At 45.3% G+C, this 27,639-nt stretch overlaps 1 protein-coding gene across 4 annotated transcripts in view; it reads right to left on the reverse strand.

The window, feature by feature from the left end:
* The window catches only part of FHL1 (four and a half LIM domains 1), a 62,398-nt gene extending 43,451 nt beyond the window's left edge, over positions 1 to 18,947 (reverse strand). For 2 of the 4 annotated variants that reach the window (XM_082717635.1, XM_082717630.1), the window contains exon 1: positions 18,830 to 18,940. The gene's annotated coding sequence lies outside the window, so the exon portion shown is untranslated. Of the gene's footprint in view, positions 1 to 18,829 lie in introns of all 4 variants that reach the window. The other 2 variants (XM_082717627.1, XM_082717625.1) reach the window with 2 other exon arrangements.
* Between the last annotated feature and the right edge of the window lie 8,692 nt (positions 18,948 to 27,639).

Consider the following 27,639-nt stretch of genomic DNA (forward strand, 5'->3'; position numbering starts at 1 on the left):
TAATATTCTTCACAATTTTTTCTTTGTTTTACTTATCTATTATATACAGAGCTGCCTCATTTTCAAATGGCTGGCTTAATGGTAAGTCCATTGTATGAAAGTACTATTTTAGCTTTTTTAAAATTAAAAAAAATTTTAAACTATCCTAGCTGGGTTTTTTGAGACAGAGAGCAAATGGTGGTAGGGGGCAGAGGGAGAGAGAGAATCCTAAGCATGATCTATTCCTCAGGGCTCAATCCCACGACCCTGAGATCACGACAGGAACCGAAATGGAGTCAGATGCTTAATGAACTGAGACACCCAGGCATCCCATTTTATTTATTTATTTATTTTTTTAAGATTTTACTTATTTAGCAAAGAAGACATCCAGATAGCCAACAGACACATGAAAAAGTGCTCCATATCACTCGGCATCAGGGAAATACAAATCAAAACCACAATGAGATATCACCTCACACCAGTCAGAATGGCTAAAATAAACAAGTCAGGAAATGACAGATGCTGGCGAGGATGCGGAGAAAGGGGAACAATCCTCCACTGTTGGTGGGAATGCAAGCTGGTGCAGCCACTCTGGAAAACAGCATGGAGGTTCCTCAAAATGTTGAAAATAGAACTGCCCTATGACCCAGCAATTGCACTATTGGGTATTTACCCTAAAGATACAAATGTAGTGATCCAAAGGGGCACGTGCACCCGAATGTTTATAGCAGCAATGTCCACAATAGCCAAACTATGGAAAGAACCTAGATGTCCATCAACAGATGAATGGATCAAGAAGATGTGGTATATATACACAATGGAATACTATGCAGCCATCAAAAGAAATGAAATCTTGCCATTTGCGACAACATGGATGGAACTAGAGCGTATCATGCTTAGCGAAGTAAGTCAAGCAGAGAAAGACAACTGTCATATGATCTCCCTGATATGAGGAAGTGGTGATGCAACATGGGGGCTTAAGTGGGTAGGAGAAGAATCAATGAAACAAGATGGGATTGGGAGGGAGACAAACCATAAGTGACTCTTAATCTCACAAAACAAACTGAGGGTTGCTGGGGGGAGGGGGTTTGGGAGAAGGGGGTGGGATTATCGACATTGGGGAGGGTATGTGCTTTGGTGAGTGCTGTAAAGTGTGTAAACCTGGTGATTCACAGACCTGTACCCCTGGGGATAAAAATATATGTTTATAAAAAATAAAAAATTAAAAAAAAAAAGATTTTACTTATTTATTTGACAGATAAAGATCCCAAGTAGGGGCAGAGAGGCAGGCAGGGAGGGGGGAAGCAGGCTCCCTGCTAAGCAGAGAGCCTGATTCGGGGCTCGATCTCAAGACCCCGGGATCAATCACAAGAACCCGGGATCATGACTTGAGCCAAACACAGAGGCTTTAACCCACTGAGCCACCCAGGTGCCCCCCCCCACTTTATTTTTATGAATTTATTTTTATTTTTTGAGTCTAGTTGACACACAATATTACATTAGTTTCAGGTGTATAACATGGGCTCCCCATTATTCTCCACAATTTGGAAAGAGAAAGTTTTGATCCTTACTTAGTTTCAGAAAAGACAGGCTTTATTTTTAAGAGATATCCACTAGATATACTACACGTTTAAAGTTGTGATCACTCTAGATTTTCCCCCAGATTTTTATAGTTCCTTTGGAAAACTAAAAAGTACACACCTTTACCAAAGTTGGAGCGATGAGCCATTTTTTAAACCTTGTACTGAAAGACATGTAACACTTCTAAGAAATATTGAATTTGCTTTTATAGGTTGCCAAACAAGGTAAGAAAAGGTGCCTTGCCTTCCAGATATAGCATGACCTATAAACTAACAAAAGGGGGAAAGGTGAATGATGCCCCCACCATGACCCAAATAAACACTAAGAAGCTCTTTCCATGGGCCATTTCTGGATGCAAATTTAAAGAATTTTTTGGTCATAAAGGAGGAGATATTAAATACAAATATATTTTTTATTTTTTGACTGGGGTACGAAAAACATTAAGAATACTTTTGCAACAAAAACAAAAAATAGGGACACCTGGGAGGCTCAATGGGTTAAGCCTGTGCCTTCGGCTCAGTTCATGATCCCAGGGTGCTGGGATCGAGCCCCGTATCAGGCTCCCTGCTGAGCAGAGCTTCTCCCTCTGCCTCTGCCTCTCCCCCTGGTTGTGCCCCCTCACTCTCTCAAATAAATAAATAAATAAATAAATAAAATCTTAAAAACAACACACAAAAAATAAACAAGTGGGACTACATCATACTAAAATGCTTGAGCACAGCAGAGGAAACCCGTCAACAAAACGAAAAGGCAACCTATTGAATGGGAGAAGACAGGTGCAAAACATGTATCCGATGGAGGCGCATATCCATTACAGAAAGCATTCCCACCGCTTCAGGGCCCAAAGCAAACAATCCAATTAAAAGATGGGCAGAAGGGGCGCCTGGGTGGCTCAGTGGGTTAAGCCTCTGCCTGAGCCTCTGCTCAGGTCATGATCCCAGGGTCCTGGGATTGAGCCCCACGTCGGGCTCTCTGCTCAGTGGGGAGCCTGCTTCCTCCTCTCGCTCTACCTGCCTCTCTGCCTACTTGTAACCTCTGTCTGTCAAATAAATAAATAAATAACTCAAAAAAAAAAAAAAAAAAGATGGGCAGAATATTTCAACAGACATTTTCCCAAAGAAGTCATCCAGATGGCCAACAGGTACATGAAAAGATGCTCAACCCCACTCAGCATCAGAGAAATGCAAATCAAAACAATAGTGAGCTTCCACCTCACAGCCGGCAGAACAGCAGTCTGCCGTTAGGAAGAGGACAAGAAACAACAAGCATTGGTGGGGATGTGGAGAAAGGGGCTCCCTTGTGTGCTGTGGGTGGGAGTGGAAATTGATGTGGCCGCTGTGGAAAATACTATGGAGATGCCTTAAAAAAATAAAAAAGGAACTATCGTCTGGCAATTCCACTTCTGGGTATTTAGCCAAAGAAAATGCAAACAGAAACTTGAAAAGGTATCTGCAGCCCCACATTCACTGCAGCATCATCTATGACAACCAAGACATGGGATAAAGAAAATGTGGTAAGGAGCACCTGGGTGGCTCAGAGGGTTAAAGCCTCTGCCTTCGGCTCGGGTCAGATCCCAGGGTCCTGGGATCGAGCCCCGCATTGGGCTCTCGGCTCAGTGGGGAGCCTGCTTCCTCCTCTCTCTCTCTGCCTACTTGTGATCTCTCTCTGTCAAGTGGGTGAATAAAATCTAAAAAAAAAAAAAAAAGAAAAGAAAATGTGGTAAGATGCAGAGTAGAATATTACCCAACCATTAAAAAGAATGGAATCCTGCCACTTGCAATGACAGGGAATGTAGCTCGAGGGCATTGTGCAGAGGGAAGTCAGAGAAAGACAAATACCAAATGATCTCCCACATTATATGTGGAATCTTTAAAAAAAAAAAAAAGCTTATAGAGGACAGACAGGTGGTTGCCAGAGGCAGGGGGTTGGGGGTGGGAGAAATGGGTGAAAGGTTAAGAAATAAAACAACAAAGACCAGAGCTATTTTTCCGCATAGATCATTCACAATTGCCAGCAAATGAGCTTGATGAGAATAAAGTAGAAAATGAAAAAATGTAATGAGATTTCAAGAATACATAAAGAATAGGGCTGTCTGGATGGCTCAGTAGGTTAAGCATCTACCTTCAGCTCAGGTCATGATCCTGGGGTCCTGGAACTGAGCCCCACGTCGGGCTCCCTGCTCAGTGGGAAGTCTGCTTCTCCCTCTATCTGTGTTGCTCCCCTCGCTTGTGCTCACTCTCTCTTCAAGTAAGTAAAATCTTTTAAAAAAGTGGAACACTTAAGAATAAAAATGCCATCTGTAACAGAAGAGGGGACACTAAAATTATCAGGCATTGGGAACAAATGTGAATAATGCAAAACCACCAAAGCAAAACAAATCAAAAGGCAAAATCCAGCAAGAAAAATGGAGTGGCAAATATTTGCTAAAGTCAAAAGGTAAAACCTTAACATTCTTGTCCTTTGCCCTAATGTTCAATGGTATTTTTGTTTTGTTTTAAAAATATGAAGATTGATGGCCCTTCAATGACTATTACAACAGCTCCCAGATAAAACAAATGATAAAATAAAAATTCACTTAATTGACTGAGAGGCTCGAATTACTCGTTGCCAAGTTTGTGACTTTCCCACAACTCCAAGCATTCTTTCGTTAAGAAATAGGATTGTTTCCCCTGTCATGATGACTTTGGGTAGTTTTCTGGGGGACTACAGTTCTGTATTTTTACATAACTCACTGGGGAATACCAGCTCCTCAAATCAAAGCAACGAGGGACAAAGGATGAACTCAGATCCATAGAATGTGACAGTTCTGATAGAAGCATCTGGAGAGCACCGGCTATCTCAGAAGTTTGAGAGGAAGTACTGGGCAAAGACATTCTAATACTGCCCTCACTCCCACGAACCATCACCCAGTCATGTCTACTCAATCTGCAAAAGAGCCTCCAGACCTTCTCTTCCCTATAATCTCAAGTCCACAACCCTAATTTGGCCCATTATCACTTCACACCTAAACCAACTTCATCAGACATGCCCCTTCTTCATAGAGCTGCTCCAAATTTCCAGCATGAAATTCAAGACCTTCCCATCAGACCCATTTCACCTTTCCCCATTCTCAACTCTAGACTTCTGGCCAAAAGTTTTATCACTGCTGGAGAAGAGCAGGTGCTTTGGCTCATGCCCCCCTCCCCTTAAACCAGAGATTCTCAAATTCTGGCTGCCCCTGCAGAGCTAGAACCACTAGCTCTGCACCCATATCTGGGTGCCCCCCCCCCAGCCAAATTCCCTCCAAGGAATCTAATGTGTAACCAAATCTGAGAACGACTACCCCGAATGCCTACAGCCTGTAGCTGTGAAAGTTTAGTGGGCATCAGAGTCTCCAGGGGGCATGGGAGTTATTCACACACAAAGTGTTGGGCCCCATCCCCAGTGTTCCTGGCTCATTTGGTCTGGGGTGGGCCAATGAATCCGCATTTCTAACAAGTTCTCCGGTGATGCTGCTGGTGGACCAGCAGTGGCTAAAATTAGGACAGTGATACATATAGATATGTTCTGTAGACACACAACAGTAACTATTGTAGGTACACCTCATTTGGTAAAAGAGAATGTACCATCTTCTGGAACCTCTTCCATGGTTGGCAAACTTGGGCTAAGAGTCCAGACTTCCGACTCTCTCCTCCTCCCACTCAGTTCCATACTCTCCCCCACACCCTTCCCGTGTCTCTAACATCTTCTGCAATCAGAATAGAAGTTTTCTTGCTTGAAGAGGTCACTTTTGTTTTTAATAACTCCCCACAGCACCTAGGAAGCTTAGCCAAGTGCCTTACATATAAAGTAAGCGCACAACAAATATTTGCATGATTTCATTTTATGATGTTCTCTGGTTCCTACTTTAGAAAGCTGGGTCTGGCACCCCATGAACTGTTTCCTCACATGTGGGCAACCAGGCGGCCCTGCTTCCATCAATTAGCCACAGAGTAAATCCTTCACATCAGTGTGCACTCTGCTGGATCCACTACAGGGACAAGAATAAGCACACAAAGAAGAATGACAGGGGCTTATAAGGGGACACGACTCAACTTTTGAGCTGTGTCTCAGAAAACATTTACAAAGTACCCCTGGGTTCCATCGTCTCACAGCCCAGTGCTGCAGGACAAACCCCGTCACCAGGGTAGAGCACTGCTCTAGTAGTGCAAATGCTTAGGCCAACAGTTCCCCAGCTCTTCTGTGATGAGGTCCTCCTTGTTCCTTAACAGAAAATCCACAAGTAACTGAATTACAGGTAAAGAGGAGACAGACAGGAAGGAGGAGATGAGGGGCCGAAGGCTGGGGAAGCACTCAAGCAAGCAACAAAGGGCCAGAGGAGCCAGACTATTGGAGGCCTCAAGACTCGCCACGCCTGTCTCTACCTATAATGCAGATACATCACAATATGGTCAGATGTTTAACTGATCACACTGATGATGGCCAGAAATTCCTGTGCCATCAAGTCGGCTGCAGTACATGGTATCCATGACGAGGGTGGCCACGAGGAACGCGCTGGCTCGGCCTGCATTTGGTCACCACTGGCAGAGAGGGACCTGTGATCTTGGCAATGGAACTGGAACCCCCTGGCCTCCACATGGACTGTGACTCAGGGAAGAGTTCTTTTCTGTGCCTAACGGAGGGGGCGGCACAGGTAGAGTTGGTCAGTGCGACCACATGGTGGCATCGGGAAGAAAATACAAAGAAGTCTATCTAGCAACAGGTGTAATGATGAGTATACACACAAAAAATTACTTCTGACATATAAAACATGTTTTAAATAGGTGAGCTCTATAACCAACTCTCCCCTTTATTCGCATTTTTTCAGGCAACTCTGGAGTTCTTCTCTCTGGGTCTAATGACAGACCCAACGGGATGGACACAATCTGTGACCAACCACATCCCCAAGGCATCCATTCCTTGGGTAGTCACCTTCATTTATGCTCTAATCCTGGATGTCTCATCAGTTGTTGCTCTTCTAGTCTCCCTCAGTCTCAACACCCCTCTCAGAACCCAACCCCTGACCTCTGCTTACTACCACTGTCATAAAACACTCTGTGGTTTTGTTTTTAAGTACACTCTATCCCCGACTTGGGGTTCAAACTCATGACCCTGAGAGTAAGAGTCGCACGTTCCACCCACTGAGCTGGCCAGGTGCCCCTAGAATGTTCTGTTTCTATAGCCAACTCAAGAAAGCAACACATAATTGCAGTTGGCTCGTAATAATCACCCGGTTCCAATATATAGAAACCAATTACAATAAGACCTTAAAAACCTCAATCTTCTCACCAGAGTTTCCTGGACAGCTGGCTGCAGTGAGTAACGGTGCGTAGGTTCTGATGGTAAGTTTCTACCCTATCTCACGCCATGCGAGAGCGTCTGGGCCAAAGCCGCCAGACTGACCTGGATATCGGCTCAGAGTCAGCGTGAGCTCACCAATGATCACTGCTGCTCGTAACACCATAAATACAAGGGTCAAAAAAGGGCACATGGAGTTGTAGGGCGGGGAATTTGTTAAGTCCGGGACCCTACTCCACCACAAAGATGGCGTGATGTCCCCCACTGGTGACAAAGCAAGCAAGACCCAACCCAATGCTCCCACAGACCTCTCCAGAAACTACTGTGCAACCAGGCAGCTGGAACTGGCCCACTCCCTCGGAAGCTCCCCCTTCCACTTGGCGGGGAGAGGGGGCCCAGGATACCAGTTACTGCCTCCCAGAAGCACGTCTCTTATGTTACTAGCACTGAAACACACACACGGCCCTTCTATCTGCAAGTTCACAGTAAAAAAGTGCCTGATACAGTCTTGGTATTTCTGAATCCTAAAGCGTTTTTAAATAGATTTGGGGAGCAGTTTTAGGTTTGCAGAGAAACTGAGCAGAAAGTACGGCTCCAGTTTACCTCAACACCTGCCTCCTGGTTTCCCTGGTTAACATCCTGTATCCCGCAGCACGTCCGTCACAACCCGTGAGGCGGTAGTCACGCGTTATCATTCCTTCAAGTCCATAGTGTACACTGGTGCTGTGCATTCTACAGATTTTGACAAATGTTGAAGGTTTTCTCCCCTTTACAGTACGTGCTGAGGTGCGATGAATCACCTACCTTACCTCGAGAGAACATTGTAAAAGGAAGTCTCCTAGGATTATAACGTAAATCATTTGCTTCTTTTGAATGATTCATGGTTTCAAAGCCTGTCCCCTCCCCACCCCATAGCCCACAAACACATTCAACTCTGATTATCTGGAAGCCAACTGTTCACCACTCCCAAACCTCCAGAGCGGCCCCGACCTTGAAAGGAGTCTGGAGAAATGACAGGACCACGGAACAAAAAGTAAGAAAAACAGCCTCTGAAATGATAGCTGATGTGTTGGAATGAGTCAGTCTGTTGATAACTCGGGCTGGAGAGGTTTACAAAAACAGCTTTGGTAGCAGAACGCGGGGCAGCGGAAGAGCAGCAGCATCAGGAGACAGAAAAGCCGAGGAAGAAGAAACCGGGGAGAGGAAGACGGGGCGGGCCAGACGCAGTGGCACGCAGGAGCGACAGCTGGACACTAGCTGGACAGCGTGATGGCAGTGAAACCGACCGCCAGCTAGACGCACGCAACAGTGACCTGGACGGTTTTCCAACGAGTGAGGGAGGAAGGGACAAGGTGCGTCTCAGTACTCTGGCCCCGAAACTGCCTAATTCTTCTTCCATCTCAATCTGTCAATGGGAAGGCAACGCTTAACATACTAAAAGCTTTTCACACGAGCGTGGAAAGATGGCACTCCTTCCACCCACGGAAAATGCCTTCCGAAACCTTTTCGAAGGCTCAAGGGACAGGGTTTCTTTATTCCTGTCTATTGATGATGTACAGACACTAGCTAGAGGTATAAATATATAGACAGGCAAAATATTTTCTAGTGCGAAGCAAAATTCAAATTATTTCATCTGTCCTGCTCTTGGGGGATGTGACAGAGCACATGGTAACTACTTCAGAAGAACACGGCCACTCTTCTGTTTTTATCAGCATCATTTCCCTCTGGGCTGGAATCTAAGCTTACAAAGCAGCTCTCACACGAAAGCACATTAGTGGTTGCCTGGCGATGGGGGCAGAGGGTAGAATGTAAGGGCCGAAGGAGCACAAGGAAAGTTTTGGGAGAATGATAAAAATATCCTACCTCCTGCTGGTGGCAGTGGCTTCACGGGCGCAAACGTCTGCCCAAGCTCAACAAAGCACACGCCTTAAGTGGATGCACTTGACAGTCCATAATGATAAGCAATGAAGTGGATTTTAAATCATCTCGATCTTTCTACAGCGTACATGTGCACCACATAATGATGTGGTACCCTTTACACAATTGTGGTACCCTCTATGCAATTTTATTATTCCTTAATAAAGTAGGGAAAACATTTGATATTAAAAAGGGGGCTCTAGGGGCACCTGGGTGGCTCAGTGGGTTAAAGCCTCTGCTTTCAGCTCGGGTCATGATCCCAGGGTCTTGGGATCGAGCCCTCAATCAGGCTCTCTGCTCAGCGGGGAGCCTGCTTCCTCCTCTCTCTCTGCTTGCTTCTCTGCCTACTTGTGATCTCTGTCAAATAAATAAATAAAATCTTAAAAAGGGGGGGGGGGTTCTAACAAGGGCAGACAGCTTTAGCTGTAGAAGCAAGTATAAACATTCACCTCCTATTAGGTACACGGCTGCCTGGTTTCTTTCCTTTGCGTGGTTCGCTGTGCTTACCATATTGCAAAATTCCTTCCCACGTCCTTCCTTAAAAGATGCAGGGCTTTTTTGTAGCCTAGAAGGGAAGCGCCCAGGATTTAAATATTTGAACTGATCCTGGAATCTGGAGATGCAGAATCATTGACAAGGAACTTAGTATCCCTTTAGCTTCCAGAAGCTACCTGGCTGAGGAACTGATCATTTTAGGAATTTGAGACTACAGTTATTTATAGGCTGTTTCTTAGAAGCTGCTGAAAAACATAAAGTTGTGTTAATTCAAATCTGTGAATCTACTACCATGGCTTACTGATGCAGAAATGTCTGGACTTTATGGCTCCTGTGTGTGTGCTTGTGTATACTTTGTGGTCTCTAAGAGACCTGTGGGGAGGGGAGAACACCTGTTACTTCCCTTCACCTGGCCACATATAGTGCACATGATGGATTAGGCCTGGGCAGATGCTAGCCATCAGTTTCAAAAACAAGAATGCAAAACCAAGCTTCGATGTCTTCCTAGTAAATCACGCATTTCCAATGTGACATGAGTCAAGCAGTCTTACCCACACCCTAAAACTGAAGGTAACAAGTCTTAGTCCAATATAGAAATTTAGTTTTGTCCCAGCCTCATCAAAAGCACCTTGCCGATAAAACCTCTGTAACTTCCAGCTAGCATTTTCTTAGTATTGAGAAATAAATGTAAACCCTTGTGGCTATTACAAAGTCTTGTGATTACAGAGCGTATGGTGAACGTTTCCTGGCTTGGAATATATGTAAGACCCACAGAGTTTATGTCGGTAAAGAAAATATGAATTCGGGCACCTGGGTGGCCCAGGGGGTTAACGCCTCGACCTTCGGCTCAGTTCATGATCTCAGGGTCCTGGGATCAAGTCCCACATCAGGCTATTTGCTCAGCAGGGAGCCTGCTTCCCCCGGCCCGTCTCTCTGCCTACTTGCTATCTCTCTCTGTCAAATAAATAAATAAAATCTTTTAAAAAAAGAAAATATGAATTCTACAAGCACTGAAGTACTGACAGCAGACTTACTTTGATTGTTCTTTTTCTAGGTTTCGCCGCATTTAAAAACCACTACACATGTATCTTCTGTGCATTTTATATCTATGGCTGTTCAAAAATGAAGCCCTAGCAGATCTCGCTGGTTTAAATACAGAAGAAAACCCATTTTCCGAAGAGAGAGCCGGTGTACTCCAGGACGCCAGGAAGCGCCGTTTGCACCCCGATAACGTGCGCAGTCATTAGCAGGTGGCAATGAGAAGCAAGAGCAAAACCTACTTAAGAACACACCCCTAGGCAAGGGTACAATTTTCTAATTTGTTCAAATGGTAAGCCCTTGGCAATGAGTATCCGATCCATATTCATTATCTCACGGAGCTGCCGCTTCGCTGGGGTCTGGGCCTTAGACAAGGGAGGAGGTCGTGTTTGCAGGTTTCCGTGTCTACGCAGCAGGCGTGATCTCTATGCAGAGTGTGTGCTTAATGCTCATCCACCAGGGAGGTTTCTCTACCCAGTGGCACCGGCTCTCTTTATCCCACGCCTGCTCTGGGGAGCGGCTTCCCTGCCCGGCCCGGGGTTGGGGGAACCCTAACACTGTCAAGTGGGGTCAGTGGAAGACTCGGCGGCAGACGAGCGGAACGATGTGGCTATACCCAGAGCCCAGTAAAAGGCAAGTGGGGAGAGTCTGCTGGGCTGAAAAGAGAGTGACCCCAAGAGTAACAGAGACACACAGACAAAGGAGATGAAGAAAGAGGGAGCTACAGGAAGAAAGGAAGCAGGGTAGGCGAGGAAAGGGAGGGAAGCTTGTGGATGGTTTTCCCAGGACCACATTACAACTCCTCTGTGGGTTGGTGTTAATGACGCCACGCGGCCAGCATCTGCTATGATTTTAACTTCCTACCTAGTCAAAGCAGATGCCACCTTTATTTTTTAAAAAGATTTTGATTTATTTGACAGGGAGAGATGGAACGCAAGCAGGGAGGAGTGGGAGAGGGAAAAGCAGGTTTCGTGCCAAGCAGGGAGCCCGATGCGGGGCTCGATCCCAGGACCCTGGGATCATGACCTGAGTGGAAGGCAGACGCTTAATGACTGAGGCACCCAGGTGCCCCAGATACAATCTTTAAAATTTCCTTCCTAACAGACATCCCATTTTACAAAGAAAAAGAATACATTCATGCAACAATAGCCCCATGGTCTTCCAGACTATCATGCAGAAAGACTCTCAAAAAGTCAATTTTCACTTCTGCAACTATAGACAGGCAGCTTGACATTTGGTACTTGCCCCGTAGGCCAGGGGAAATTAAATGGAGAGCTAGATGCAAGAAAGAGGTTCCCCACCACTAATGCTCAATTTCAATAAAGCAAACAAGAGGACAAATTCCTATAAAGCTTCCAGCTGATTTTTTTTGATTTTTTTTTTTTTTTTTTTTTTTTTTTTTTTTGGTGAGGAGTTTTTTTTTTAAGTTATCTCCACGCCTAGTATGGGGCTCGAACTCACAACCCTGAGATCAAGCTTGGTAGGCTCTACGGACTGCGTCAGCCAGGCGCCCCTACTCCCAGTTGTTCTGATCATTTTCTGAAGTTGGGAAATACTTGGCCTTTTTGGTATCCTTTTGTATAGTTAACATACTTCCACCATAAAAGTCTTCTTTTGAGGGACAGGCCACCAAAGTTTGTGACTGTAAAGAGTTTTTATTTAGGAAATAAAAACTTAACTCTGTACGCAGGACCTAAAACTTCAAACTAGAACCCCATTAACATGTTATATTTTTATATCTGGAAGCAGATGCTCCACACCTCTTTGTGCCTCAGTTTACTTATCCATAAAATGAAGGCGAATGGGTCTTGACAGCCCTTTCTAGCGTGGGAATGCCATGGCTCAAGTTGGAGGAGGAGAAATTTAAAGGAGCTTATGTGATCCTTCTCTAACTCCCCGGCACGGCTCCCATCTCACTCCCATGACCATGACTTCTCTCTAGAGAAGTAACAGTAACTCAAAATCTTTTAGTAAAGTTTTTAAAAAAAAATAGCTTAGGCTATGTTTGTAAGTTGGAGACTTTGCAGTTGGACTCCCTCAAGCGTATCATTAAAAAAAAACCACTACATTTTAAAAACAATACAAAACACTGTCACTAATTTCTGGGCAGTGGGTTATAACCAATTTTTATATTCTTCTTTAGGGTTTTCTGTGTTTTTCTGAACTTCCCTACAATGAAAGAGTACCAGTACTGTCATTAAAAAGTTGGATTTTTGAAAGGGATTAGTGCATTCTTGCAAGTTTTATCAGATCTCCCAAGTCTACTCTAAAATCATGAAGGGGGGTACAAAATCCCTATCACAATGCGTGCCCACGCTCAGGGGCTGATTGCCGCAGCCTGAGTCATGACATTATTATTATAATCAGAATCTATGGTTCCCAGACCTCTGTGGAAATCAAAACATGCATTTTATCTAAATAACATTTCTTCCCCCCCAGCATCCTGGCCCTTGAGAATCATGGTTAAAATTCCTTTCCAATTTAAAGTAAATGAAATGAAACATGAAGTCCTCCTTCTACACACACACACACACACACACACACACAACCCCCCCCCCCAAAAAAAAACTGCTTGCCAGACAAAATGATTGCTATTGGGCTGTTTTTTTTTCCCCCTCTTGTTATGCTCGAAAACACAACACATCAAAAGTTAAAATAAATATTTAGCTGTCAAAACAAAACACACCCCCCATATGGAAAACACAAGTATGAGTTTGATGACGTTTATTATAAAAACAACTTCCACAGCATAAACAAATGTTTAAATTGTTTAAAAAGATGACAAAACCAGATGATGTCATTACTAAGTTCTACATGACAGTCCCATGAAAGGTAGCAGGTGCACCGCAGAAAGAATATGAACACCACCAGCTAACTTCCAGGGTCATGGTCATCAAAACAGTGTTTGAAAAATTCAAGTCAGGGGTGCCTGGGTGGCTCAGTGGGTTAAGCCGCTGCCTTCGGCTCAGGTCATGATCCCAGGGTCCTGGGATCGAGTCCCGCATCTGGCTCTCTGCTCAGCAGGGAGCCTGCTTCCCTCTCTCTCTCTCTGCCTGCCTCTCCATCTACTTGTGATCTCTCTCTGTCAAATAAATAAATAAAATCTTCAAAAAAAAAAAAAAAGAAAAATTCAAGTCAGACAGCAAATGAAGTTCTCCAAAATGACAATTACAGGCTTAGTTCGGGTAGATCCCTAGAACAAATTTGCTGCTGAACTCATTTCTCATTAGTGGAGGAAAGTGCAGTGATTCGGCTCCCCATTCTCTTCCTGGATACAATCCATCATCTATGACACGTTACCTCTGAAGCCTCTTTTTATCCAGGACCAGTAACTCACCTTCATGCAGCATGCTCAGCTCACCCCCCCCCCTTCACTGACCCCAAGATTCAGAAAGCAGCAAGGCACCGGGGCTTAGTCATGGGACTTACCTTCAAATCCCAACTCTCCCACTGGTTGTGCAATCTTAGACAAGCTACTTCGCTAGCCTCATCTGTGAAATGCACATTGCTACTTTGCAGAGTTGCCAGGAGGATCAAATTACACAATGGGTGTAAATTCAGCAGAGCGTAATTTCTAGAACTATAGCAGGCCTTCAAGGAATGTCAGTTCCCTTTTTCCCCCTACTCCTGGCCATTTACTTCCAAGTATGATCAAATTTAACGTTCATGATTTTAATTACTCTCAAGCAAGCTCAATGGTATATAGGGCATGCAGTAATTTTAATTTTGTTAAGTAAAATTTTGAATGGAGCACGCCACGAGGGAGATGGTACAATAAGGTTGTGCTCAAAAACCATGAACTTCTGAAGAGTAAGATGATCTTAACCTTGATGTCTGCTTCCACCCCTGACCAGGTGTACAAACTAAAGCAAGTCCCTTTGCATTCTGAGCCTGGTTCTTCATGTATAAGATGAAAAGAATATAGAATGTATACAAAGGCCCAGCACAGCGCAAGTGCCATACATGGTAGCTCTTACTGGTCTTTTAATTATTCAGGTCGATGTATTGGGACTAGTCACTTTTAAGACTAGTAGGGTGAGCTCAGCCAACATTAAATGTCATGTCAAGACGCTGTTACTGCTTTCTACTCTGCCTGAAATTACGTTTTACTGCCTCTTGTAGAGGGAATTCTACCAACCTCAGTACGACTGACATTCTGGACCAGGTAATTCTTTGGTGTGGGGGTTGCCCTGGGTGACACAGACTGCTGAGGCCGAATCCTTGGCCTCTACCCACTAGACACCAGCAGGTGCCGCATCCCAATTCACGACAGCCAAAAATGTCTCCAGACATTGTACAGTGTCCCATAGGGGGCCAAAATGCCCCAGTTAAAAACCACTGGTCTAACACTATCCACAAACAGCGCAACGCACAAGGATCTTGGGAGGCAGCCCTGCAGGAGGGCGAAGGTTTATCAGACCTACTGTTCAGTATCATCCCCTCTTCTGTGTTCCAACGTCCATTAACCCTAACTCAAAGTTGACCACAGAAGAATAATTCTGCTTGGCCCCATTTGCTGTTTGAAGATGACTTTAAGTCACAGGAAGGAATGCTGGCCTAGCCACTATCTCCTCACGGCTCCATGAAGTGACATAAAATGCTGACCTTAAAGAGCAGAAGTCTATGTCCAAGGCACTTCATGTCAAACGTATCTTTTTTTTTTTTTTTTTTTTTTAACGCCATAGGCCTTAAGACCCTTAAAACTTGTAAACCAGGTGCTTGGGTGGCTCAGTAGGTTAAGCATCTGCCTTCGGCTCCGGTCATGATCTCGGGGTCCTGGGATCGAGCCCCACATCAGGCTCTCTGCTCAGTGGGGTCTGCTTCTCCCTCTCCCTCTGCCCCTTCCCTGCTTGTGCTCTCCCTCTCATTCTCTCAAATAAATAAATAAAATCTTTTTTTAGAAAGATGACTTATGAACCAAATTATTACCCAAACTGAAAAAGTACATCTTCGTCAGGAAGTTGTGGTACTATTTATACAATGAATATTTCCCTGGCAAGAAACGACTCCACTGTGCGTACCGCAGAAGCATGTTTAATGTGTATAAAGTCCTATGTTAATGCCCAAAAGACCCTGCACACCCCTTGATTGTTCACAACAAATTCATGGTCTGTTTTTCATTCTAATAACTGCCCCAGAAGGCGGGAACCATTTCTTATCCACCATGTATCCCTGGATCTCGTGCAGAGCCTCCAACCCAGGCGGCAACTCAGTAAATGTTTGTTGAATAAATAAATAGTCATATATTCTGCTTAATTAAGTACTCTGTTGACAACGGGAAAAAAAAGAACCTTTCTTTGCTCTCATCCAACAGGAGCTGAAAGAAAAGATCTTTTTAGGAGAAAATAATTACAGTCTACTCCCTTTTACCCCAAATCCAAACAACTGGAAAGTTCAATTAACCAAAAAAAATTTTGTAGGCAAAAGTTGGGGAAAGCAGCCAAAGAGATAAGGCCTAAAGTTCAAGCAAGCACAAACATTTGTTCAGCTCCCAATGTCGCTGGCACCAGAGGGGGAAAAAGGGAGGGGTGTAGGGCAGAAGGGAACCAGGAGGTGGAGAGCAGGAAAGCAGGGATCAGCCTCTGACGGTCGCTTCCATTCCTTCAACAAACTGTTTTCTTTTTTTATTGTCAAAACTTTAGGGGTGAGAGTCAAATTTCTTTTTTTTTTTTTTAAAAAGATTTTATTTATTTATTTTACAGAGAGAGAGAGAAAGAGATCACAAGTAAGCAGAGAAACAGGCAGAGAGAGAGGGGGAAGCAGTCTCCCTGACTAGCAGAGAGCCTGATGCGGGACTCGATCCCAGGACCCTGAGATCATGACCTGAGCCAAAGGCAGAGGCTTAACCCACTGAGCCACCCAAGTGTCCCAGAGGGTCAAATTTCTACTGCAAAGACTTGATTTGCCAATTATTCTTCAAATGGCTATACGCAAAAATCTTCAAGACTGTTTAGAATGATTCTTGATCATTCTTTCATTAATTTCTGAAATTTCTTCATCTTTTTTCCTCCTCCAGTCCTTCAGGGCAAACAACAGGTTCTCGAAAAGCTGGCTAAAGACATCCATTTATTCCTTTTGTCTGGAGAAACTGTAAGCCCCCTCCACCCATCAAAATGCTTCCCTCTGTAAAAGATTTTACCATTCTTAGCATTCTATTCCTACGAGAGAAAACAATCAGACTTAAATTATATTTTTAAATGCACAAATTTTAGATTGTTGCCTGTATACAGAACGTGTATCAGAGTAACATTAGAAATGGTGCACTTAAAAAAAAAAAGAAAGAAATGGTGCACTTAATAATGCTTTTTTAAACGCATTTTCATCAGTCTCTGAGAGGAGAATCTCTATTTCCACTTAAAACATTTTCAGTTTTGTATTTCCAGTAAACAAAAGTGGTCCATTCATTTGGTAGATACTAAATTAGCTCCAATACACTGGTATCATATCAGAGGAATCTTACACAAATTTTTTTGAAAATTTCACTCAAAAGTCTAGACTTGGTTGAAAATTTTAAAAAACCACAGAAATTCAATATGGGCATGGAAACAGAATTCTAAAAACCATATATGGTTACAGATCCTATATGGTGGTCTTTGATACAAACTTATTGCAAGGCAATATGCACAAATCATGGCCTATCTGACCAATTTCCCGTTGCATAAAGATTATACTTGCTCTTAAAAATGTTAAATAACCATTTTTAAAGACTGAAGGTAAAGACTAGATTGGAACCTTATGTAGCCAAAATGGGAAGGCACATATAGCCTCACCACATTAAAGGCAGATGCCTTTTTAGTATGCACCCTTCTTAAGCAAATATGAGCATGAGTTTCCGAAGGCAAAGCTACCATCCCAGAAGCCCTTGCTTCTTCAGTGTAAAGAATGGGGAGGGTTCTGTTCCCGAAGAGGAGTTGGGGAGGGAAAGGCTTTGCAAAATTCCAAGGGAACTTATAGTTGAAACTTATGCTATTTTGTAAATGTTCACATTTCCAAGGAACAACATCAAATTTACATTAAAACTGTCTTAATCAAGATAATGAAAAAAATTATTCCTACTGCTCTATAGGCTTGCCATAGATTTGATAACCGAGGGAAGAATTACAGGCAATTACAAAATGATGGCTCCAATTAGGAAAACTGGATCTATTCCAAATTTAAATCATAGGGGGGCTCAGATAATCCCGATGGAATAATTTAAACGAATATAGGGGACTTTCAGCAAAAACGTACATTTATTCCATTTCTATTTCGTCCAAAAGCCAAGCCAAAAAGAAAAAAAAAAATGTCAAGCAAAATGCTAACACGACGTATCTCTTGCCCTTCAGGAAATTAAAAAACCAAACCCGGAGTCCCCTATATAAACCTCGTTCTCTTTTCTTTTCCCAAGGGGTCTTCCTAGCACAGGGTTTTTATTGTAAAGGGCAATTCAAACAAACCTGAGAAACTGCACAGTCCCCAGTGCAGAAAATAATATAGCACTGAACACGAACCACACACATTCTTCCCTTGCTCATTTGCAAACCTCTACCTAGTCCTGGACGGCTGGGAAGAGGCCACCAGTAACGGAAGAGAAAGAGAAGGAATGGAAGAGAATGAGAAACTTCGAAAGCACAAACCTCTCTCCCAGAACCTAGAACAGACAGCACCTTGTAGGGATTTCACGCTTTCGAAACGGAAAGGTCACACCCTGCAGTTTTGAAAATCCACCTTCTAAGGCTCAGCCCACGTGACAGAACGTTCCTCTGGCTTCTTCTCTAGGTTCCACGCTGGAGCTGAAATCTCCCACTCTCCCCACCCCCATTCACCCACCCCCGCCATCCCCTCAGTAAGAAGAACCGCTGCGGACCCTCCCCGCCCCCCTCACTCTCTCTGCACCCCACCCCCAGCTCCTCCAACTGCCCCCCCCAGCATCCCCGTCGAGAAAAGCCCGACTAGCCCGCTCACCTCCACGCCCGCTCGTCCCCACCCCAGTCCTCCCCGTTGTGCGAAGCCGGGCAGGTCCCCCCTCGCTCCCGCCCCATCCCCGCCACCCCGGAGGTGCATGCCCCGGGAGGGGGGCCCCGCCTCGCCCCGCGCCCCCCAGCCATCCTGGCGGAGAACACCAATGGGTGCCCCCACCTCACCCCGCCCCCACCGCCCTCCAGTCTCGAGAGGAAAACCAGGGGCCCCTTCCCCTCCCCCCTCCCCACTCCTCACCATTCCGCGGAGAAAGCACCGGGAGAAACCCCCTCCCGGCACGCCCGCTCCTCCGCCCCCACGCCACTCCCTCCCCAGTCGCTCCCCTTCCCCACGCCCGCCACCGGGGTGGCCGAGGCACGCACCCGAGGGACCCCGCGGCCCCCACCCGGGCCGGGCGGCCGAAGCCCCAGGCCGCAGGTACCCGCCGCGGCAGGCCGGGCGGCCCGGGCGGCGGCGGGGCTGGAGAGCGGCCGCTCCCCCGGGCCGCGGGGCCGGCGGGCGGGAGGCGCACACGCACGCACACGCGGGGAGAAAGCGGGCTTACTGCCTGGCGATGCTCGCCCGCGCAGCTGTCTCGGCGGCGGCCGCTGCCTGCACCGAGGCCGAGGCGCAGCGGCGGCGGCGGCGTCGGCGGCGGCTGCGGACTGAGCCCCCTGGGCCGGGCGCTGGATGTAGGGCGCGGGAGGGGCGCGAGAGGAGGGGCGCGCGGGGGAGGCGGGGAGGGGGCGGGCGCGCGCGCGTGGGGGCGGGGCGCGGCGCGCGCCTGCCAGGGCTCTGCTGGCCGGGGCTGCGGGGCGCGGCGCGCGCGGGAGCCGGCCCGGCAGGGGGCGGGGGCCCCACGCACCCCGCGCGGGCACGTGCCCCCGCCTTGGGAGCGGCCGGGCTGCTGGCGCGGCGCGAGCACGCGGGGAAGGAGGCTGCGGGAAGGCGGGGACGAGCGTCCCCCTCCTCCCCCGCCAAGGGGCGTCTCTGGTCTGGAGACCGAGGGGAGGGCAGGCGGGCGGGGGGCGCTCGGTCCCCCCCCCTTGCGCTGCAGCCCTCGAGGCCGGCGGGGAGTCACGAGTCACTGCAGGCAGCCGCGGCCAGGGCAGGGGAGGTGGGAGCAACAAAGAGAGTCCAGCGAAGGTGGCCTCACCGGCGGCCTCCGCTAACCTGCGCACTCCCTGCAAAGCGGTCGGGGTCCAGGGTGCGCCCCATTTCGGCCGCAGACTGCGGAACCCCGTGGGTAGGAACGCTGTGGGAGGATCCACCGGCGACCCTTCCGCTTAGTAACAAGCTGGTGGGAGCGAAAGGAGCTCCATGCATACGCCTAATGTCACCATCCATCCAGAAGGCTTTTACATCACCCAGAAAAGCACTGATGGCTAAGCGGCACGTGTCTACTCCTTCACTCGACATTTGGTTTCCTGCGCCCTCACCACGTGCCAAGCCTAGTGCCAGGTGCTGGGGATACAGCGGAGAGTCATACGAAGCACCATCCGCCCTGCCCTGGGAGCTTGCAATCTAGAGTGGGGAGACAGATGAAAAAGAAGGGAGAAAATAATCAGATTTGGGCTAAGGTCTGTGCAGGAAAAGAAGAGGTTGCAAAATAGGTGGTTGGGAGAGGAAGGAAGAGGTGACGTTTAAGTCGAGCCCTGGAAGTTCTCACAGAAGCAACCATAGAAATAGCCAAGGAAGAGCCTTCCAGAAAGAGGGAGCAGATGTGTGAAGGCCAGAAGGAGGGGGCAGATCTTGATGCCTTGGAATTAAGAGGTGGTGACTGATCGGCACCAGCAGAGCCCGGGAGAGAAGCATAATATAAAGCTGGACAGGACAAGCTGGCAGGGACCAGATTTTGCACTGTGTGCTAGGCCATGGGCAGACTATTTTATTCCAAAAACAATGGGAGGCCATTGAATAAATGGCTTTATCCCAGGGCATGACATGTTCTCATTTATATTTCTTTTACATTTCTTTTCCTCTTGGAATAATTGTGAATTCACATACATTTGTAAGCACTTATACAGAGAGATGCTACGTACAGCTTATCCCACTGCGGAACTATCGTACAAGATCACAACCACAATATTGACATTAGTGCAATATACCAATCTTACTCAGATTTCCCTGGTTTTACTGGTACTCATGGGTGTGTGTGTTTAATTCATACAATTTTATCACATCTGTAAGCGCATGTATCCACCACCACCATCAAAATGCAAAACAGTCCCCATCAATACAAGAATCCATCCTGTTCCTCGTTCATGGCCACACCCACTGCCCTAGACCCCAAGTTCTTCCCTGCTGGTGACCATTTGCCGATTTGCAGATTTGCCCTCCATTTCTATACTTTTGTTATTTCTAGAATGTTATGTAAATGAACCCTACATCTATAACCTCTGGGGATTGGCTTTTTTCCTCCCCATCTGCTTAATTCTCTTGAGCTTCATCCAAATTGTTGCATGTATCCATAGCTCTTTCTTTTTTACTGCTGACTAGTATTCCTGGTCTGATTTATATTTTTAAAAAGATCGCCTTGGTTTTGGACTTGATGGAGCTGAATGAAAGAGGAAATTGGAACTCAAGTGGAGACAGCGTAGTGTAGATAATTGTCTTGAGAACTTTCACTGTAAAAGAGGAACAGAAGTCCAGTGGAACAGGAGAGACAAGCATGGAGCAGAGAAGGTTCCCTTCTCTCTTTTGACTTTTGAGAGATGCAAGCATGTTTAGGCATAAGCAGGAGGGAGACATTGCTGATGAGAGAAGGGCTCCCTAAAGACCCTGCCCAGGCGAGATGAAATGAGAGCTGGATTCTGTGCAGAGGATGGGCCCTCCACCTGCTCAAAGGCATTCTCCACTGTGACCCTAAAGGTATATTGGGAGCGGGGTGGGGAGAGGGGCAGCTGGCTGTATGTATAGATCAATCAAATCCAGTCTGATGACTTCTGTTTTCTCCCGTGATGCACAAACTGGGTGCTGGCCTCCTTTAAGAGAGACCACAAGCCCTTGCAAAGTTCCCCTTTCTCTCCCTGGCACCAGTGACCTGGGCCTTCCCTTTTCCCATTCCAAGCTCACAGACGCACTGAACTTTGGTCCTTCTAGATGGCAGAAGAGACTCCGGGTTCGCACTTGCTAGGAAGAGAAGCAGCTGATCTGCCCCGCTCTCATGCCTAGAAGGCTCTGAATGAGAAGGCAACTCCCTGAATAGAATACCAGCCCAGCATCCAGCCCAAATATAGCCAAGAGGTACCCAGAGATGGAGGGCTGTGAATGGAGGGCCCTCTCCCAGCACCCTCCTGACCATACTTAGGTATGCAATCAGTAGTATTTGTGGTTCGTTTCTCACCAGACACCTTTCTCCACCCCTTTCCTTTCTCCATCTTTTCTTCCTTCTTTCTCCTTCCTTCCTACCACCCAGCCTCTTTCCTGCCTCCTCCACTCCCCTGCTTCCTCTTTTCCACAGATCTTCACGATGTGCTCCTTGTAGGTACAAGGCACGGCTCTCCCACATGGCCCCCGCTGGGTCTACAACGCAAGGCCAGTCAGTCCTGTCTGCCTCTTCACACTTCATCTTCTTGGATGTGAACTCAACTTCTGTGGGTCATGGAAACACATTGTTCCACTCAAAGTATGTAGGGGACTATGTTGCAGAGTCAGCAAAATGAATAAAAGGAAAAAGGTGGCCCAAATTGTGAACTCGTGTGCTACATTCTGGTAATGTTTCCAGCATTAGAAAGCAAAAATAAATTACACAGACTAAAATCAGATGGTGTGATCTCAGATCTGATCTTCTTTTCCCTTTTTGTTTTAGTAAAGAAATAGGCAGGAGGAGAAAGTCTTAGATTTCAACAGAACTTAAAACATCTTTGGAAGGAATTATGAAGCAGTTATCAGCATACAGAATAATCAAGTCCTTTGCCTTCTCTTCAAAAAGTACCATCATGACTAATGAGTCTAAGTTCTTGAGAGGGTATTACTATACTGCTGTATTATTATACCAGTTTATATGCATTCTTTTATTTTCTCATTTTCTTTACTCTTCACATTAGATACTCATCCCCACTGTACAGATGGGAAGACCGATACTCAAAGAGATTCAACTACTTTGGAGACAGGGCTTAAAACCAAGCAGTGTGGCCCCAGAGCCCACAGTCCAAAGCAGTATACTGTACTTCTGAAACGAGGAAAGAGGGGAGTTCCTCACTTTCACTGTGGTCATCCAAAGTGGCTGATTCTTACCGGGTCAGTGGTTCTTTTTTCCAAAGTGATGCCAAGTCTTTGATCTCAGTGACCTTTGCCTATCAACGAAACCCATGGGGTGCAAATGTCTTCTTCCACAAGGACCTCAAGCCTACTGACCATCGCTCTGTTCATGACCTTTACACGTGGTGGAGATGCGTGGTGGCGCATCTCCCAGGGAGCACATCTGTTTCTATGGTCTGCCTTACGTCCCACTTCTTCCTTCTCAGATGCAATGTGTCAGCAGCCTGGGGTCTTTGAGGATCTTGAAATACATCCTGTGCAGTCCCCTGTGGAAAATGTTGTTCCTGCAGTTCCTTCGATGACAACAGGGCTTCAGCAATTTCCTGGACATCCCCACACTGCCTGCACACACCCTGACCTGTTTTTCTTTTTCTTTTTTCTTTTTTTTTTAAGATTTTATTTATTTATTTGACAGAGAGAGAGATCACAAGTAGGCAGAGAGACAGGCAGAGACAGAGGGGGAAGCAGGTTCCCTGCTGAGCAGAGAGCCCGACACGGGGCTTGATCCCAGGACCCTGAGACCATGACCTGAGCCGAAGGCAGAGGCTTAACCCACTGAGCCACCCAGGTGCCCCCTGACCTGATTTTCTCCTCACATTCCCTGTCTTCGTTAATGGCATGCCACCCACCCGGGTACCCACGGCAAAAGCTTCCATTGGATTTTTTAAAAAAGCTTTTATTTATTTATCTGAGAGAGAGAGAGAGAGAGAGCATGCACAGAGGGAGAAGCAGATTCCCCACTGAGCAGAGTCCAATATGGGGCTTGATCCCATGACCCCCGGATCATGACCCACAGTCCCGAAATCATGACCCGAGCCAAATGTAGGTGCCGAACCAGCTGAGTCACCCAGGCACCTCTTCCACCACCTTTGACTCCTTCACATCCATTTAAGTTGCCAAATCCTGTAAAATCAGCTTAGGGGGCACCCGGCTGGCTCAGTCAGTAGAGCATGTGACTCTTGATCTCAGGTCCTGAGTGTGAGCCCCATGTTGGGCATGGAACCTACTTAAAAAAATAAATACATAAATTCTGCTTGTGAAATACTCAAACCTCACCTCCTTTCCAAGTCAACCCTGACAAACTCTGGCAGAATTCGTTGCTCCCATGGCAATAGGTTTATACTGTTAGTACAGCAGGGAATCATTAACAATCCTGCTGATTTCAGGGGTCTGTTTCCCTCAAACAGATCATAGGCTTCTCGAGGGCAGGTGATGTGTCTTTCCTGTTTATATTTCCAGTTTCTTGGAACACAGTCGGCATTAAATTAATATTAAACTTTGGGGTGCCTGGGTGGTTCAGTGGGTTAAAGCCTCTGCCTTCGGCTCAGGTCATGATCCCAGGGTCCTGGGATCGAGCCCCACATCGGGCTCTCTGCTCGGCAGGGAGCCTGCTTCCTCCTCTCTCTCTGCCTGCCTCCCTGCCTACTTGTGATCTCTGTCTGTCAAATAAATAAATAAAATCTTTTAAAAAATATTAAACTTAAAAATTATCTCATTATGGTAAAATGTAGACATATACTAAATAGAGAAAATAGTGTAATGAACTTACATGTACCCAACAAGCCTTAACAATTATCAACACTTGACCAATTTTGTGTTATTTACATTCCCCACCTACTCCCTCCAACGCACACATGCACAATGGACTACTTTAAAGCAAATGCAATTCATCATATTCCATGTAGAAATAATTTAGTATACATTGCTGAAAGAGAGACTTTTCTCTCTCTCTTTTTTAAGGTTTTATATTCACCCAAAGTGGGGGTCGAACTTACAACCTCGAGATCAAGAGTTGCTTGCTCCGACGACTGAGCCAGCCAGGCACCCCCAACTTTCTCCTTTTGTTTTCTTAACAGAAGTGCAGCATCATTATCACACCTAAAAGCGATGAACTAAAATTCCTTAATATCAACAAATCCCCTGTCCAGATTCAAAATCCCCCAAAGTCTCCCCAGTTTTTTTTTTTTTTTTTTTTTTTTTTTTTACAGTTTGTTGATTCCAACCAGGGCATTTTAAAAGTCTCATTTATTATATTTGGTTAATGTCTCTAGTTAGTGGTTCTTGGATGAATGGATGTGTGGATAAGTGAATGAATGAACGAGTCTGTGAATGCTCCCTACCTTTTCTCACTAACACACCTTCAGTCGTCCAAATTCTACCCAGTTTACAGAGACCCATCTATCTGATGCCAGAATATGGTCAAGCTCCCCTCTGAGACCCCAGCTCAAAGCAAACTCTCCCTTGTCTCATAACATTTCTCAAAATATCTGTTTCTTTTATTACATTCAATCTTATTTTAATGATTTTGTGAAGACAGCTTATCTCTCCTGTAATGGTTTTAGCTCCAAGAAGTAATATGCCTTAATCACTGTTTTGTGTCTAGTGGTACCAAGCACAGCACCTTGCTCATATTAAACAACTAAGTAAATTCTTTCTAAACTGAATGGAGCTTAATAAAGACCAACATTCATAGACAACCCCCCCCCCCTTGTCTCCCTCAGGTACACTGAAAGGACCACACTCTCTGGAATCTTCCAGACATGAGTTCAAATTCAAGCTTGGCCACCTGATGGTTGTTGTGGCCCAGGGCAAGTTACAAATGCAGGTGTCTTCAAAGTTTTTTGCTGGTGACTATAGCAAGAAGGAAAAAAAAAAAAAAACCTTCAACCAAAACCCAAAAACCATTTTTGCTCTCACGCTCCCTAAGATATCTAAAAGTTTTCCATCCATGTTTAGTTACAAAAGAAGTTATTTTTTTTTAAAGATTTTATTTATTTATTTGACAGAGAGAGGGAGATCACAAGTAGGCAGAGAGGCAGGCAGAGAGAGAAGGGGAAGCAGGCTCCCTGCTGAGCAGAGAGCCAGACGCGGGGCTCGAACCCAGGACCCTGAGATCATGACCCGAGCTGAAAGCAGAGACTTAACCCACAGGGCCACCCAGGCACCGCAAAAGAAGTTATTTTCAGTGTATAGTAAATATTGACATTTAAAATAGTTGCATCACTTTTTTTAGTCTGCCCAATTGAATCTGAATACAATGGCCATTTCATACCCACCATCAGCTACTGTAAAAATCCATGATTAAGATCTTTAGCAGTTGGAAATTTTATATCTTTTCCCTTTTCCCCTTTCCACCTACAGAATGTTGTCCTAATGTCATATATTTTATACTTTTAAGTCTATTTTTGATCACTCTGTACTTCTCTGGGTTTCAGCAACTTCAGTAACTCCACCAGTACCACCCCACCCTCCCCCTACCTCTAGCAACCACCAAACCTTCAGTTCTCAGGATCTATGGGCTTGGGGTGCTTTTTTTTTTTTTTTTAATTTGACAGAGGCCACAGAGAAGCAGGCAGAGAGAGAGGAGGAAGCAGGCTCCCCACTGAGCAGAGATCCCGATGCCGGGGCTCAATCCCAAGGACCTGAGCCGGAGGCAGAGGCTTTAACCCACTGAGCCACCCAGGCACCCCTTGGGGTGCTTTTTGTTTGTTTAGATTCTTTCTTCCTTTCTCTATCTTATTTCACTTAATGTAATGCCCTTAACGTCCACCTAGGTTGTCAGAAATGGGAAGACTTCATCCTTTTTTATGGCCAGGTAATATTTCATTTTATTCCATATTATTTTGTTTGATACCACAATTTCTTTTTTTCTTTTTTAAAAGATTTTATTTATTTATTTGACAGAGATCACAAGTAGGCAGAGAGTCAGGCAGAGAGCGAGGGGAAGCAGGCTCCTTGCTGAGCAGAGAGCCCGATGCAGGGCTTGATCCCAGGACCCTGAGATCATGACCTGAGCCGAAGGCAGAGGCTTAACCCACTGAGCCATCCAGGTGCCCCTCAAGTTAGTGTTTTCAATTAAATACCCAGAAGTGGAATTACTAAATCATTCGGTGGTTCTATTATTAATTTTTTTTGAGAAACCTCCATATTGTTTTCTATAATGGCTGCATCAATTTACATTTCCACCAATAAAGCCAGGGCAGTTAAAATAGATTTTTAAAATGTCTTATCACCAAACCCTGAAGCAAATAATACATTATATGTTAATAAAAATAAAATAAAATAAATCTATAAAAATGTCTTATCACCATAAAGCTCTATGTGTTAAAAAAAGAAAGTTTTCGGGATAGAGTTAGTCTTAGTACACAACTGATCAAAAGAACAAATATTTTTTAAAAAGAACAAATATTTTATGAAATTTGAAAAATAATTTAAATATACAATGTATGGAATGTTTTTAAAAATTTTTTTTATTTTTTATTAACGTATAATATATTATTAGCCCCAGGGGTACAGGTCTGTGAATCTACAGTGTAAGGAATGTTTTGAAAACGTTTGTCTTAGGGATGGGTGAGGTGTTTTTTCAATTGGTTCGTGCATTTGTGAATAAATATTCCTTTTTGCTATAATGAAACAGAATTCAGTATTGATTTTATTTTGATCCTTTTTTTACGTTTTAAAAAATGTAAATGTTAAGAAGCTTTGTTCACAGAAATAGTAAGAATGAAATGAATCTTTTCTGCTCACAGCATGACCACAGAATTATTTGTATTTCTTCTGAGTTATGTACCAAAAATCCCAATGAGATCTATCATCAAAAATTAATTTTAATGATGTATTAGCTGACAATTCCATTAGCGCCTTCAGCAGTTTTGCTGAAAGCAAAGAATTAGAAACCACCTGTGTTGCAAAAGGGCTTGTTAGGCGGTGATTAGGGTCATTCATTTTTCCACACCAACACCCTGATTTTAGCCATTTCCTTTGTTTGCTACCGGCAGGCTGCTCCCCCCCTACCCCCAGGCTATGCACCAAAGTCAGATTAATGACAGAAAGGAGGGGAGTCGGGACAGGATTGTCTTTCTTTTATAAAATGGGAGAAAGGCTGTTGAGCCAGAGAAAGAGAATCCACCTGGCAGAGACTCCGTGTTCTCAGGAGATCAGTTTTAGTCCAGAAATTGATTTCTTTACAACTGAATGTGCCCAGGGACTCCTGGAAATTCTTCACGTATGCCCATTGATATTCCCGACCTAGTTTGACTTAATTTACCTCATCCCAGTTTCCACAGCTGCAATTTGGGACTGGCCTTACCTGACTCATAGGATTAATATGAG

Source organism: Mustela nivalis, assembly GCF_964662115.1.
Source record: "Mustela nivalis genome assembly, chromosome: X".
Lineage (NCBI taxonomy): Eukaryota > Metazoa > Chordata > Mammalia > Carnivora > Mustelidae > Mustela > Mustela nivalis.